Here is a 14,900-nt window from a genome sequence, read left to right on the forward strand (position 1 = left end):
TGTATGTATGTTTTCCATTGTTTTTGTTGGTATTTAAGACCAGCCTTAATCTGTGTTGATCTGATAGGATGGATGGGATTATTTCAATCTTCTTGTAGCTGTTGCAGCCTGTTATTTGACTGGTTATATGGTTAGTTTTGGAGAAGGTACTGTGAGGTGCTGAGAAGAAGGTATATTCTTTAGCTTTAGGATAAAATATTAAACAAATATATGTTAAATCAATTAGGTTTATAACTTCTGTTAGTTTCACTGTGTCTGTGTTTAGTTTCTGTTTCCAGGATCTGTCCATTGATGAGAGTAGGCTGTTAAAGTCTCCCACTCTTATTGTGTGAGTTGCAATGTGTGCTTTGAGCTTTAGTAAAGTTTCTTTTATGAATGTGGGTGGCCTTTCATTAGCATTGATGTTCAGAATTGAGACTTTTCTTGGTAGTTTTTTTCCTTGATAAATATGAAGTGTTCTTCCTTAACTTTTTTGATAACTTTAGGATGAAAGTCAATTTTATTTGATATTAGAATGGCTACTTCAGCTTGGGTTTTTTTGGAACCATTTGCTCGGAGAATTGTTTCCTAGCCTTTTACTCTGAGGTAGTGTCTGTGTTTGTCACTGATGTGGCTTTTCTGTATGGAGCAAAATGTTGAGTTCTTTTTAAATATCCAGTCTGTTAGTCTATGTCGTTTTATTGGGGGAATTGAGTCCATGAATATTAAGAGGTATTAAGGAATAGTAATTGTTACTTCATGTTATTTTTGTTTTTAGAGTTGGAATTATGTTAAGATGGCTATATAATTTTTGGTTTATTAAAAGATTACTGTCTTGACTTTTCTAGGGTTTAGTTCCACTCCTTTTGTTGCAGTTTTACATTTATTATCCTTTGAAGAGCTGGTTTTCTTGAAGGATATTTTGTAAATTTGTTTTTATTATGGAATATCTTGGTCTCTCTATCTAAGGTAATTGAGTGTTTTGCTGAGCATAGAAGCCTGGGCTGGCATTTGTGTTCTCTTAGGGTATGTATGATATATTTCCAGGATCTTCTGGCTTCTATAGTCTCTGGTGAGAAGTCTGGTGAAATTCTGAATAGTCTGCCTTCATGTGGTACTTGACCTTTTCCCCTTACTGCTTTTAATATTCTTTCTTTGTTTTGTGCATTAGGTGTTTTGATTATTAAGTGACAGGTAGAATTTCTTTTCTGTTCTAATCTATTTGGTGTTCTGTCTGCTTCCTGTGCATTTATGGGCATCTTTTTTTTTTTTTTCTTTTTTTAGGTCAGGAAAGTTTCCTTTTATAATTTTGTTGAAAATATTTACTGGCCTTTTAAGATGGGAATTCTTGCTCTTTTCTATACCTATTATCATTAGGTTTGGTCTTCTCATTGTGTCCTGGATTGTCTGGATGTTTTGAGTTAGGATCTTTTTGCATTTTCTTTGACTGTTGTGTCAATGTTTTCTATGATATCTTCTGTAACTGAGATTCATTCTCTCTTCTATTTCTTGTACTCTTTCGGTGATGCTTGAATCTATGACTCCTGATCCATTTCCTAGAATTTCTATCTCTGAAGTTTTCTCCCTTTGTGATTTCTTTATTGTTTCTTCTTCCATTTTTAGATCCTGGATGGTTTTCTTCAATTATTTCACCTGTTTGGTTGTGTTTTCCTGTAATTCTTTAAGTGATTTTTGTGTTCCCTCATTAAAGCCTTCTCCCTTTTAAATCTGTTCTCCTGTATTTCTTCAAGGGGGTTATTAATACCCTTCTTAAAATCCTCCATCAGCATCATGAAATGTGATTTTAAATCCAAACCTTGCTTTTCCAGTTGTTGGGCATATCCAGGACTTGCTGTGGTGGAATAACTGGATTCTGATGATGCTAAGTAGCCTCGGTTTCCCTTTGTAAGGTTCTTGCCCTTGCCTTTTGCCATCTGGTTACCTCTGGTATTAAATGGCCTTGCTGTCTCTGGCTGGAGCTTTACCCTTCTGTGCATCTGTAAGCCTGTGCCAGGACTCCTGGGAGAACAGCTCTCTCCTGGCTGAACTTGTGTACTGTGGAACAGCCCAAGCTCTGGGTGTAGATGGTGACTGAAGGGATCCTGTCCCAGCTGCTCCACTGTTTCTGTGCCCTGGGCACCCTTGCTGGTTCTTCCCTGGTGCGTTAATGGAGAGAAAGTGGCTATTTCACTTCCCAGCCCTCATGTGAAAGCACTCCTGTTAGAACAGCTCTTTCCTGTCCTGGCCTTTGCACAGCTGGCAATCTTTATAAAAAGAATGAAGCAAGGAAGTCCTGTAGAGTTCAGGGATGTCTCAGGCGCTCTAGGTTGGGTGTAGTTGGGGAATTACACTTCAGTGATTAAATAGCCCATTATATCCTATTTAAAAGTGGACACAAACATAAACCTAACTCTGCAATTGGTAAAGAAGTAGCTGTCACTGATTTTAGCCAGAGGACAGACACCATTTTAGATGGCAAAATGATCTTGTGTTTGCAGTCTCAGGATGATGGTACCTAATGTTGATATTTTATGAGGTTATTTATTCCTGATAAGACACTTGGCCCAACCTTGAGCATCAAGTCAGCTTTTTCAAGTGGAAACTCCTAGATTTAGCTGTCAGGCCAGTTCTTAGGTGTCAGCATCTGCTTTGATCTTTAAAATGGTTGGTCCTGTCATTTCTGCAGCTACAGGTATTTGTATTCTTTCTGTCTGTCACGTAAGGTTGGACATCTGTCTTCAAAATCACCTTGCTTCAGCCCTTGTTCCTCTGAGGGTACATGCTCATGTGGCATCCTTGGGCCTTTGTGACAGTTTTCCCCAACCCTTTATGCTCCCTTAGGTGTAATCTACTCCTAGATCAGAAAGAATTGCACAGTTCTACTGTATCAACCCTCACTTCTTCCCGGTCTTCTTACTTTACAAAGGAATTGCCTTTTCTGAAGTTTTGAATTTCTTCCTTGCCTTTCCTTTACATCTCATTTCTGCAAAGTGTTTGGTGTTGAGCAGGAGAGGATTTAGCTTGAAGTCAACGTGCAGTGTTGATATAGAATAACCAAAATTTATTGTACCTTTCTCTGGGTTGTGTTCTTTTGAGGTATGGTAGCATTGTTAAGCCTTTTTTGTCTTCAACAGAGTCTTGGATTGGAACTGTTACTTAACTCTATAAGGATTCCCAATAATAGCTTATTTTGTGAAAAAAAATTTTGTCTCTTAATTTTTTGCCAAGACTAAAGATGAAAAGCTGGGCATGGTAGTCCATGGATGTAGTTTAAGACTCTTAGGAGGCTTTGGTTGGACAATGACTTGGACCCACAAATCAGGGCAGTTGAGGGGAGGGAGGTATTTCATCATAATTTCTTAGGTTTCTCAATAGTGTTTTGCCATCTTTTAGCAAACTACACCAAGAACTCATTATGTGTCCTGAGTTGAACAATTTAATCTAATGATCTAGGGTCCAGAGTATGCTATGGGGAGCTAGAAACATTTTTCTCTGTATCCAATGGTACTCTAATTATCAAACCTCCCCCCTCGCTGTGTCTTAAAACATATTGAGCAGGCATAGCCTTAGAAATATGTGTTTCTCCTTTGCTCTGTTGAAAGACTATGGATGTAGGTATTATACAGCAAGTGTCATGCTCCTGTGGTCCTCATTAAGCAATAAAGCAGGAGAGCTAAAGAGGAGGCAGTACTCATCAAGGCTTGGGATTGCTGCAGGAGAGACAAAATTCAAAAACTCAGGTTACATTTGGGGTCATAAGGAAGGTTCTCTGTTACAGGATCCTGGATGTCCCCTCATTCACTCACTGTAAGCCCCACATTTTTTCTGGACAGAGAGACATATATTTAGGTGCAAGGGTAATCATTTGATGAACAGGAAGAGGAAGAAATTCAAGGAGAATTGTCATGGGTGTGTCAAAGAGAAATTTAAAGAAAGTCTTTGATTCTTGATGAGTTATCCTAGGTAACATGCTGGAGAGACTGGGATTGGACTTCTCTGTGAGACAGGATGGAATGCAGATCACAGAACTTATGTAGGGGATGCTGCATGGATAGGAAGGGATGATGGTGCAGTCCTGGTGAGAAGTCTCCACTCAACACCGTGTAAGACAGGAAGAAAGAAAACAGAAACTCATTAAGCAATTCTTGGATTGACTTCGGAACAGAGAGCCATTCTATTATATAGAATAAAGGGGATGAAGAAATGGATCTTCCCTTGCAATCTAACTGGAATTATTTGCCAGAACACAGGGATGAAAGTCAGAATAAATGACCATAATGGAATCTGAGGCTTATTTCCATAACCTTTGTCATAAGAAACTCTGAAGAAGGTTAGGTAAATTGTGGAATAATGATAAAAGCCTTGGCTACATTTAAAGACTTCACACATTATATGAGTGAAGTCTTGGACTAGATGAGAAGGGAGGGCCAGAGGAGTCTGCTCTCCAGACTGGTTGAGAAGTGGTGATCAGGTACATCCACTCCCAGGTAAGAAGCTAAATTTGTACAGAGTTCAGATTAAGATGTTACTATCTCAAGTGGGATGGAGGAGGACCAGACACTGAAGAGCAGCTATAACACATCCTGCTACTCTGTCTGTTAATGATATTGAACCCATCACTGAGCCTGTTTCACACAAGCTTACATCAACTATGTAAAACTCACATCCTTGTTTTCTTGCCTAAGTGCTTGGGTCACTTTACTTCAAAGCTCAAAGTAGGACTAGTTCACAAATCCAGATTATTCAAATCCAATTTTCAAACTTTCCTCAAATATTCCTTATCAAACTATTTTTTATTGTAATTTGGGTGCACAATGCTTATACTTTTGGCAGGGCCTCTCTGTGACCAACAACCCTCTCCTTGCCCTCATTTGATATTGCCCACCTGGAGGCTCAGGCCATTCTTCATTCTCAGTCCTGGAGGCAGCGATCTGTTGTGTGAGAACAAGAACATGTTCAGGTACCAGGTCCACTTTATTTCCCCAAGAATAAGGATAGGACTCTCCAGCGTTAAAAAATGACTGGTAGCCAACTGGGTTTGTTTCCTCTATGATAAAATATTCAGGATGAGATAAATAAATGAATCCTGAGTTACTGGCATTGGATAGGTCAATGATATTTTCTCTAATGATTGCATGCTCCTCACATAATTTTGCAAACTTTTCCTTGATGTCTGAACTCAAATCTGGTTCTCGTCCTGTGAGAAGAGCAACAGTGAGTTTAACAGCTGTATTGTGTGCATTGACCACAGCCTGAGTGAGGGGACAGGGGCTTCCCCATAAGGCTAGGAATATGTTTGCCATCATTATTTACAGGCATTTCTATGATCTATCCTGGATCTGGCATCCCTAGAATATCTGTCTGTCTCACTGAGAGATTTCAGAATGCTGCCATCACTATGCTCGAGGGATGTTGGAGGTGAGCATCAATCTTCAAGAGGTGACAAAGAGGCAGGACCAATCTGGGAGGACCATATTAAAGCTAGAGGTTCTTCGTTCTTTTCCCACCCCAAGATCAGTGTCTGTGTGAAAATACTTTACCTTAGAGCCCCATCAGCTGGAAAGTTTCCCCATCCTTTTCATTAATGAGATGAGTCATAATATAATTATCATAGTCTGTCTTAAGTATAGTAAATGTATTGAATCCATCATCTGTGGAAGAAATGGAACACAGCTCAGAATTTTTTTTGTTCTGCAGGAAATTTTGGATAGCCTTTTCTTGTTCTACTCCAAACATAAAATCAGTAAAATCCATATCCTGGAAGAGTTAGGTGAAGTGTCTGAGCCTTTCTGTCTTTACCTTTCTGAACTTCAAGAAGTAACTCCTAAGAAAATGGACTATGAGTGCTCCACACCACTAGTGAACAGTCAGCCACAGCAGCACCACTCTCTCATCATCTCCTAGGCTTACCTACCTCCCTCAGCAGCTTCACGCAACATGTTACTATCTTTTATAAGTTAGCTGTATCAAACATCTGCAGCTACACCCTGAGTAATGTGTACCTCTACTAGCCTCCAGGCAGTATCAGATAGATTCCATCTCCCCCTACTTATCCTACTTTCCTGCCACAGGGTGTTAGCTATAAGATGGCACCAGTTTTACTAGTAGGTGCAAGTTCCTGAGTTCAAACTCCAGCAAAACACACAACAACACACATACATACACACACACACACATACCAACACACACACATACACACACACACACACACACACACACACACACACACACACACACTAGAGGTGTTAAGTTTTACTAATCATCTTGTGGATAGATATATAGATTTTATGTACTCACAAGTCACAGAATATTCACCAGCCTTTTCTGTTTTGTCAGCAACCATAGATATTTCAGAGCACTCTCCATCTCTTCTGTAAAACAGAGTGAGCTGGTGTGTAAGGGATTTTGATCTGGATGGCTTCTGGACCCTGTACTCTGTGCATATCTTAAGTTTTGATTCCATTTAACTTTTGACTATTTTTGTAAAATTAGCAAGTCTTTTATTTACATAATTTCCTTTATATCTGATACTTTAGCAATCACAAATTTGCCTAGTATTTAAAAAAAAAAGAAATAGATAATCACTTCCCATACTTAGAACAACTGCAACTACTTCCAAGTTTCAACAGTGCCAGCCTTCTGCCAGCGTTGTAGATTATCAGTCAGATTTCTACCATCTGCCTCAAATTAGCACTCTGTAATGTTGCCTGATGTGGTTCTCAGTACCACAGAGGAGAATTATTATTACCGCCTTTACTGCAGGAAAACAGAAATAGAAAGGGTCAGATTTCTTTGGCTAACAACTAGTAAGAAAAATTTAATTCATGATCACATAATCTTAACTTGTAATATACTGCCTCATTAATGTGGTTTCAGAAGTGTCTCTGATCTTTCCTTATTGAACTAGTGAATTAATTCCTGTCACCAACTCTTGTCTCGGACTTTTGAAAAATCCCTGGTTATGAGATCTTTGTTCAGTGTCACATGGAACGTTCTAGTTTAGGATACAGACTCAGCATGTGTGTACACATGTGCAGACTGAGTGGCATCTCTTCCCCCAATCCTTAGTGTTTGTAGGTGTATTAGTCAGGGTACTCTAGAGGCACAGAACTTATGGGTAGTCTCAATATAGTAAAGGAATTTATTGATGACTTACAGTCTGCAGCCCAATTCCCAACAATGGTTCAGTAGTAGCTGTGAATGGAAGTCCAAGCATTTAGCAGTTACTCAGTCTCACACAGCAAGCAGGTGAAGGAGCAAGAGCAAGACTCCCTTCTTCCAATGTCCTTATATTGTCTCCAGCAAAAGGTGTAGCCCAGATGAAAGGTGTGTTCCACCATACCTTTAATCCCAGATGAAAGGTGTAGCCCAGATTAAAGGTGTGGTGAAACACAGATGGATGACCTTGAACTCGGAGACTTAATCTTCTGGAATCCATAGCCACTATGCCTCAAGATCTCCATACCAAGATTCAGATCAGAAACTTCTATCTCCAAGACTCCAGATAAGGGTCACTGGTGAGCCTTCCAATTCTGGATTGTAGTTCATTCCAAATATAGTCAAGTTGACAATCAGGAATAGCCACTACAATCCACCCCTTGTCAATTTGACACAAATAATATCTCATGATCACATGAAACAATAACAAGGTTGTGAATATGCCTAACATGATATAACTATCCCTTGTACAATCGCAAACACATTTGTAAATTTCCAATGGGGCAATGTCCCTTGGGAACATCCTTTTAGTGTCTCAACTTAAATACAGATTGATGTTAAAGAAATTGGAAGAAAGACAAATATATTCGTTAGCAAAATAAGACAGGGGCATTCATATCACTTTATAATCCTCGTTTCTGCAACTGGTTACGTGGCCTTAATTGGTATTTATAACTACCTTCCTCTACTACCCATTCTGTATTTCCTTCACCTTCAGCCAGCACCTCAGCAGGTCTTGGCTCTTTTCCTGGAGGATTGACCCATACCTTCATTCCTGATGGGTCTGTGTCCTTTGTCATCCTGCTTGGATTAGGCTGTTGTAGTTTCCCATTGACTTTAATCGCAGGACATGGTAGTACTAAGAGACACCCTAAGGGATCTCCTACATTCCAGACATAATCTTGCTTACCTCCATTGTGAAGAGGTAATCCAATTTCCCCATGGTAATCTGGATCTATCACCCCTCCTAACACTGTTATTCCTTTTTTTAGCCTGTTGGTCTAAGGGCATTAGAAGCCCAAAATGACCAGGGGGAAGTCTGAGCTTCCAGTTCAATGGAATGTTTGTTGTAGCTCCTGGTAGGAACACTCCCCCCTCTGGAGCCAAAACTTCTAGGCCAGCAGAGCCTAGAGTTAAGGGTGTCCAGCTTTCCTAGAGGGTCACTAGGAGTGATAGTGAGTGGAACTATTCCCTTTTCCACCCCTTGATTCCTGGACCCATAGATCCTGGCTATGGGGGAAACTGTACCATATATCAAACGCTGATTCAAAGCATATACTGCCTTCTGAAGAACTCTGCTCCAGCCTTCCATGCTATACCACCTAATTGGCGCTGTAACTGCATCTTCAAAAGGCCATTCCAGTTTACTATCAGACCATCTGCTTCAGGATGATGGGGAACGTGGTAAGACCGGTGAATTCCATGATCGTGGGCCCACTGTCACACTTCTCTGGCTGTGAAATGAGTTCCTTGGTCAGAAGCAATACTGTGTGGAATACCATGACGATAGATAAGGCATTCTGTCAGTCCATGGATGGTGGTTTTAGCAGAGGCATTACGTGCAGGAAAGGCAAATGCATAACCAGAATAAGTATCTACTCCAGTAAGAACAAAACGCTGTCCTTTCCAAGAAGGAAGTGGTCCAGTGTAGTCAAACTGCCACCAGGTTGCTGGCTGGTCACCTCGAGGAATAGTGCCATATCTGGAGCTCAGTGTTGGTTTCTGCTGTTGGCAGATCTGGCATTCAGCATCAGCTGTAGCCAGGTCAACCTTGGTGAGTGGAAGTCCGTGTTGCTGAGCCCAAGAATAACCTCCATCTCCACCACCATGGCCACTTTGTTCATGTGCCCACTGAGCAATGACAGGGATGGCTGGGGAGAGAGGCTGACTGTCAACAGAATGGGTCATCTTATCCACTTGATTATTGAACTCCTCCTCGGCTGAAGTCACCTTTTGGTGAGCATTTACATGGGACACAAATATCTTCACATCCTTTGCCCATTTGGAGAAATCTATCCACATACTTCTTCCCCAGATGACTTTTTCACCAATTTTCCAATTGTGATCTTTCCAAGTCCCTGACCATGCAGCCAATCCATTGGCTACAGCCCATGAGTTAGTGAATAATCATACATCTGGCCATTTTTTCTTACAAACAAACTGTAATACCATGTGTACTGCCTGAAGTTCTGCCCACTGTGAAGATTTCCCTTCACCTTTGTCTTCAGGGTTGTCCCAGGAAAGGGTTGTAATGCTGCAGCTGTCCACTTCTGGGTGGTGCCTGCATAACGTGCAGAGCCATCAGTAAACCAGGCCCTAGTCTTCTCCTCTTCCGTCAGTCAATCATAGCGAACACCCTATGAGGCTATAGGTGCATGCTTGGCAGCAGATAGCATTGTAACAGGAGTAGAAACTACAGGTATTTGAGCAACTTCTTCATGTAACTTGCTTGTGCCTTCAGAAACTGCTTTGGCCCGATCAAGTATATATCACTTCTATTTGATAATAGAATGCCGCTGTGCGCGTCCCACTTTATGACTTGCAAGGTCTGATAGTACCCAGGTCATAATGGGAAGTTCAGGTTGCATAGTAACTTGGTGTCCTATTGTCAAATGTTCAGTTTCCACTAAGGTCCAATAGCAGGCCAAGAGCTGTTTTTCAAAGGGAGAATAGTTGTCTGCAGATGATGGTAGCTTTGCTCCAAAGGTTTTTTTCTGTGATTCACCTACAGGGGCCTGCCAGAGGTTCCAAACAGTATCTCTATCAGCCACAGACACCTCAACTATCATCGGGTCTGCTGGGTCATATGGCCCAAGTGGTAGAGCAGCCTGCACAGGAGCCTGGACCTGTTGAAGGGCCTTCTCCTGTTCCAGGCCCCACACAAAGCTAGCAGCTTTCCGAGTAACTTGGTAAATAGGCCTACGTAACACACCCAAGTGAGGGATGTGCTGTCTCCAGAATCCAAATAGACCCACTAAACATTGTGCTTCTTTCTTGGTTGTAGGAGGGGCCAGGTGCAATAACTTATCTTTTACCTTAGAAGGAATATCTCCACATGCCCCACACCACTGGACTCCTAAGAATTTCACTGAGGGAGATGGTCCTTGAATTTTGGTTGGATTTATTTCCTGTCCTCTGATATGCATATGTGTTACCAATGAGTCCAAAGTGGTTGCTACTTCCTGCTCACTTGGTCCAATCAGCATAATGTTATCAACATAGTACACCACTGTGATATTTTGTGGAAGATCCAAACGATCAAGATCCCTTCTAACTAAATTATGACACAGGGCAGGAGAGTTAATATATCCTTGAGGCAAAACTGTGAAGGTATACTGTTGGCCTTGCCACAATTATACCATTTGCTTCTGGTGGTCCTAATGGACAAGTACTGAGAAGAAGCATTTGCCAGATCAATAGCCGCATACCAGGTGCCAGGAGATGTGTTAATTTGCTCAAGTAACGAAACTACATCTGGTACAGCAGCTGCAATTGGAGTTACTACCTAATTTAGTTTTCGATAATCAACTGTCATTCTCCATGATCCATCTATTTTCTGCACTGGCCAGATAGGAGAGTTAAGGGAGATGTGGTGGAAACCACCACTCCTGCATCTTTCAAGTCCTTGATAATGGCAGTAATTTCTGCAATGCCTCCAGGAAGATGATACTGTTTTTGATTCACTATTTTCTTTGGCAGAGGCAACTCTAAAGGCTTCCATTTAGCCTTTCCAACCATAATAGCCCTTACTCTACAGTTCAGGGAACCAATATGAGAATTCTGCCAATTTCTGAGTATATCCATCCCAATTATACATTCTGGAACTGGGGAAATGACCACAGGATGTGTTCGGGGAACTACTGGACCTACTGTGAGTCAGACATCAGTCAAAACTCCATTAATCACCTGCCCTCCATAAGCCCCTCTCACCACTTTGCGCTTTATAGAGCTGGTAAAGGGCATATCTTCTGGACCTTTCCATTGTGGAAGATTAGGTTTTACAAAATATATCCACGCTAACATTGAAATTTCCCTAAGTCTTAAAATATCTTCATCAACACTAAGCCACGGAATATCAGGCATCTCCAAGTCATTTCCAGTAGGCCATCTTTTGATAAACACTTCAGCCAACCATTCAAACAAACTTTTGATACCTTTTTTAACTATGCGAGCTTCTGTATTAAACCTAGAATCGCCACTCAGAGGGCCCATGTCAATAAACTCAGCCTGCTCTAGTTTTATGTTCCTTCCACCCTTATCCCACACCCTTAAAATCCATTCCCACACATATTTGCCAGGTTTCTGCTTGAATGAATTAGCAAACTCATTAAGCTCCATAGTAGTGTAGTAAATTTCCTCATGGACTACACTTTCTACATCCCCTCTAGGAGCCTGTTTTGCTTTGAGTCTGGTTACAGGTCTAGAAGAAACTATTGGTGGGCCTTGAGAAACATCAGTATTGTCTTGTCTGGCATTTTCTTCAGTGAAAGTCATTGCTGGTTTATCAGACTCTGCAGAATTAATTTCATCATGTGGGGAAGGAATTATTTCAAGGGGTGGGGCTGAGGGTACTACTTCCTCAGATGGGGCAAACCCTTGAGAATCTGAAGATTCAAAATTCTCAGCTTCAACATGGTCTTCCCACACATCCCAGTCCCAAGGTATAGGATCCCATTCTTTGCCAATTAATGCCCTTACTTTAACTGTCGACACACTCTGAGGCTGAGACTTGAATTTTCGCTGTAGTTCAGCCAACCTTACAATGGGGGTTTCGGTTTGATTTTCTGCAACTTGAGCTCTATGGCTGCAGAAGAGAAGATTCTCTTCAAGGACACACTTAGCAACTTTTAGATCATTTACTTGTGTCTGGAGCCTTTCGATTTTATCACACAACTCCTTCCTTTCATTCATCTTTTTTCCCCAGATACTAAAAGCAACCATCCAGCAAAATCATTTTCCAATTTTCCCCCATTTTGTAGAAGGCTTTGTACACTGAATCACCTAATACATCAAGAAAATCAAGGGCATTAGCTTCTTTAAATTTGAAATATAGTTTCAACCATGGGTCTTCAAAATTTTCTGAGCTCCCAGGAGGGAGAGAATCTGGAGAGGTTTCAGTAGTTGAAAGTGCTGGTGGATCAACAAGCCAATTTCAGTATTTTAAAAGATTCATCCTTATACTTCTCTTCCTCTAGAACCACTCCTGTTACCACTTCTGTATTAGTCAGGGTTCTCTAGAGTCACAGAACTTATGGATAGTCTCTATATAGTAAAGGAATTTATTGATGACTTACAGTCTGCAGCCCAATTCCCAACAATGGTTCAGTAGTAGCTGTGAATGGAAGTCCAAGGATTTAGCAGTCACTCAGTCTCACACAGCAAGAAGGCGAAGGAGCAAGAGCAAGACACCCTTCTTCCAATGACCTTACATTGTCTCCAGCAGAAGGTGGTGGTCTCCACCACACATTTAATCTCGGATGACCTTGAACTTGGAGATTTAATCTTCTGGAATCCATAGCCACTATGCCTCAAGATCTCCATACCAAGACCCAGATCAAAAACTTCTATCTCCAAGCCTCCAGATAAGGGTCACTGGTGAGCCTTCCAATTCTGGATTGTAGTTCATTCCAAATATAGTCAAGTTGACAACCAGGAATAGCCACTACAGTAGGCATGAGACCATACCAGGTTTCATTTCCTCTTTCTCAGCTAAGACCATCTCACTTACACAGAATGGAATTTAAAAACTAAGGAATTCTCCAAGACATAGATGTGCTCCAGAAAAAGTCTCATGCTGCCATGTTCTTCTATCTTTTCTCTTTTGTCAGAGGCCAGGATAATAGTATGCCATTCCCCATTAATCTGTAATAGATAAGCAAATGGTTAAGGGAGAAGGAGTAGGGGTACCACATGCACATGTTTCCACTTGAACTCCAGCCTATGGATTAGGTCCTGAGCATACACAAGGGTAGATCTCATGCCAGTTGTCACAATACTTAGCATACTGCCCCTGCCTCTCAGTGAGACTAGAGGTCCCCCAACATTGTCAGTTATGAATAGCTGGTCTTACTTCAAGGTCTGGATTCATTCATTTGTCTAATAGATTGGGGCAATATACCTATTCCCTCAAAGGACCTACTTATTTTCAAGAGTTCCCCAAAGCACGTTCAGAGGCAGAAGTTACTATTCAATGATCATATCTTTTCTACATTAAAGCTGCTTCCTATAGAACTAGCTTCTTCTGCATGGACACAGACTATGGTCAGTTCCAAACACAGCAGCAGCAGCAGCAGCAGCAGCACCAGCATTTTCATTTTGGTAGGGAATAGAATTGTCTGTCTGTCAGGACCACATCTTTCTGGTGATGGTGCCTACACTCCACTCCCCAGATCCTTTGCTTGTCCTTATATACTCTCTGGGTTCAGAGGTGTTTTGTTTTGTTTTTTGTTTTTCTCTTCTCATATTGGTCTCCTCTACCTCCATTAGGCTTTGTGGAATGTTTTATTATTTATTGATGAGAGGCCAAGGATTGTTCCTTGCCCTTTGCAAACTTGGCAATTTCATCACCTATGGATTGATTTAGTAGTCTTACATTTCTCAAAACATAATCCCAAGAAAATGGGAGTTCAAGAGAACTGCCAACTGGAACCAGATGCAACTTTGGATCTGGTTTGGAATCAGAAAGCCAGTTTTGGAGGGAGTACAGACTGAACTGGAAGGTCAAGTATGCACAGAATCTTTGCTTTAAGATGAGTATGGGAGAACTTGAGTTACTCAATTTCTGCAAAAGATTCATTTATATTTCATGTGTATGAGCACTGGTTTTGCATGTGTATCTGAGTACCATGTACAGGCCTGGTACAGTGGAGGTCAGAAGAAGGAGTCAGATTCTTTGAAACTTGTTTTTGCTGAGAACCCAGGTTCAATTACCAGCACTCACGGGGCATCCTAAAACTGATACTAATTTCAGTAAAAGGAAATCACCTACTTTCTTTTGACCCCTCTGGCCTCCTCTACACATGTGATGCAAATAAACTCATTCATTCACATGCACATAAAATAGTAAATCTTAATTTAAAAAAAAATCAAGAAAAGTGTTCCAAGGCTAAGCTGATAGCCGCCTAAAGGCTTCAACTTTGTACAGACAGCACTGACCTCAGAATCCAAACTGTTCTCAGTAGCCATGTTGTATCAACTGTTTACCTTCGAGAATGTTGGACTTCAACTGACTGGACATAATCTCATCATTAATGAAAAATACAAGTATTGTACAAAGTCATATTTGCTGATGGAGGTTCAAGTAGACACCATGCTAAAAATCATGTTTCCAAAGATATACAGTTACAATGGGAACATATTTTGTATTAGTAAGACATTTCATTTACTGTGGAACTAGAAACATTAACTAGTGTTTGATGTGGGAAAATAAAGAATTCAAGAAGGAGGCAAGTACATGATATGCTTTATTTCAACTATGCTTCAGCTTTATATAGTATGTACTATTTTATTCTTACCATAGTATTAGTTAAGAGTCACAAAGATTAAGTATCTGTATAATGTTATTTAGTCAATTAATATGAGAACTTAGATTTATTCCAAGACTCTCTAACTCAGGAGCCTTTGTTCTTATTGACTCCACTACACAGGTCACAATATTTTTACCATGGGGGGGGGGGATGGTTAAATAGGAGAAAGAGGAATAA

The 14,900-nt window shown here is 40.8% G+C and overlaps 1 pseudogene; it reads right to left on the bottom strand.

Moving 5' to 3' along the window:
* Nucleotides 1-4,890: 4,890 nt before the first annotated feature.
* Mup-ps18 lies at nucleotides 4,891-13,505 on the bottom strand (annotated as a pseudogene).
* Between the last annotated feature and the right edge of the window lie 1,395 nt (nucleotides 13,506-14,900).

Source organism: Mus musculus, chromosome 4 (genome assembly GCF_000001635.26).
Source record: "Mus musculus strain C57BL/6J chromosome 4, GRCm38.p6 C57BL/6J".
Classification (NCBI taxonomy): Eukaryota; Metazoa; Chordata; class Mammalia; order Rodentia; family Muridae; genus Mus; species Mus musculus.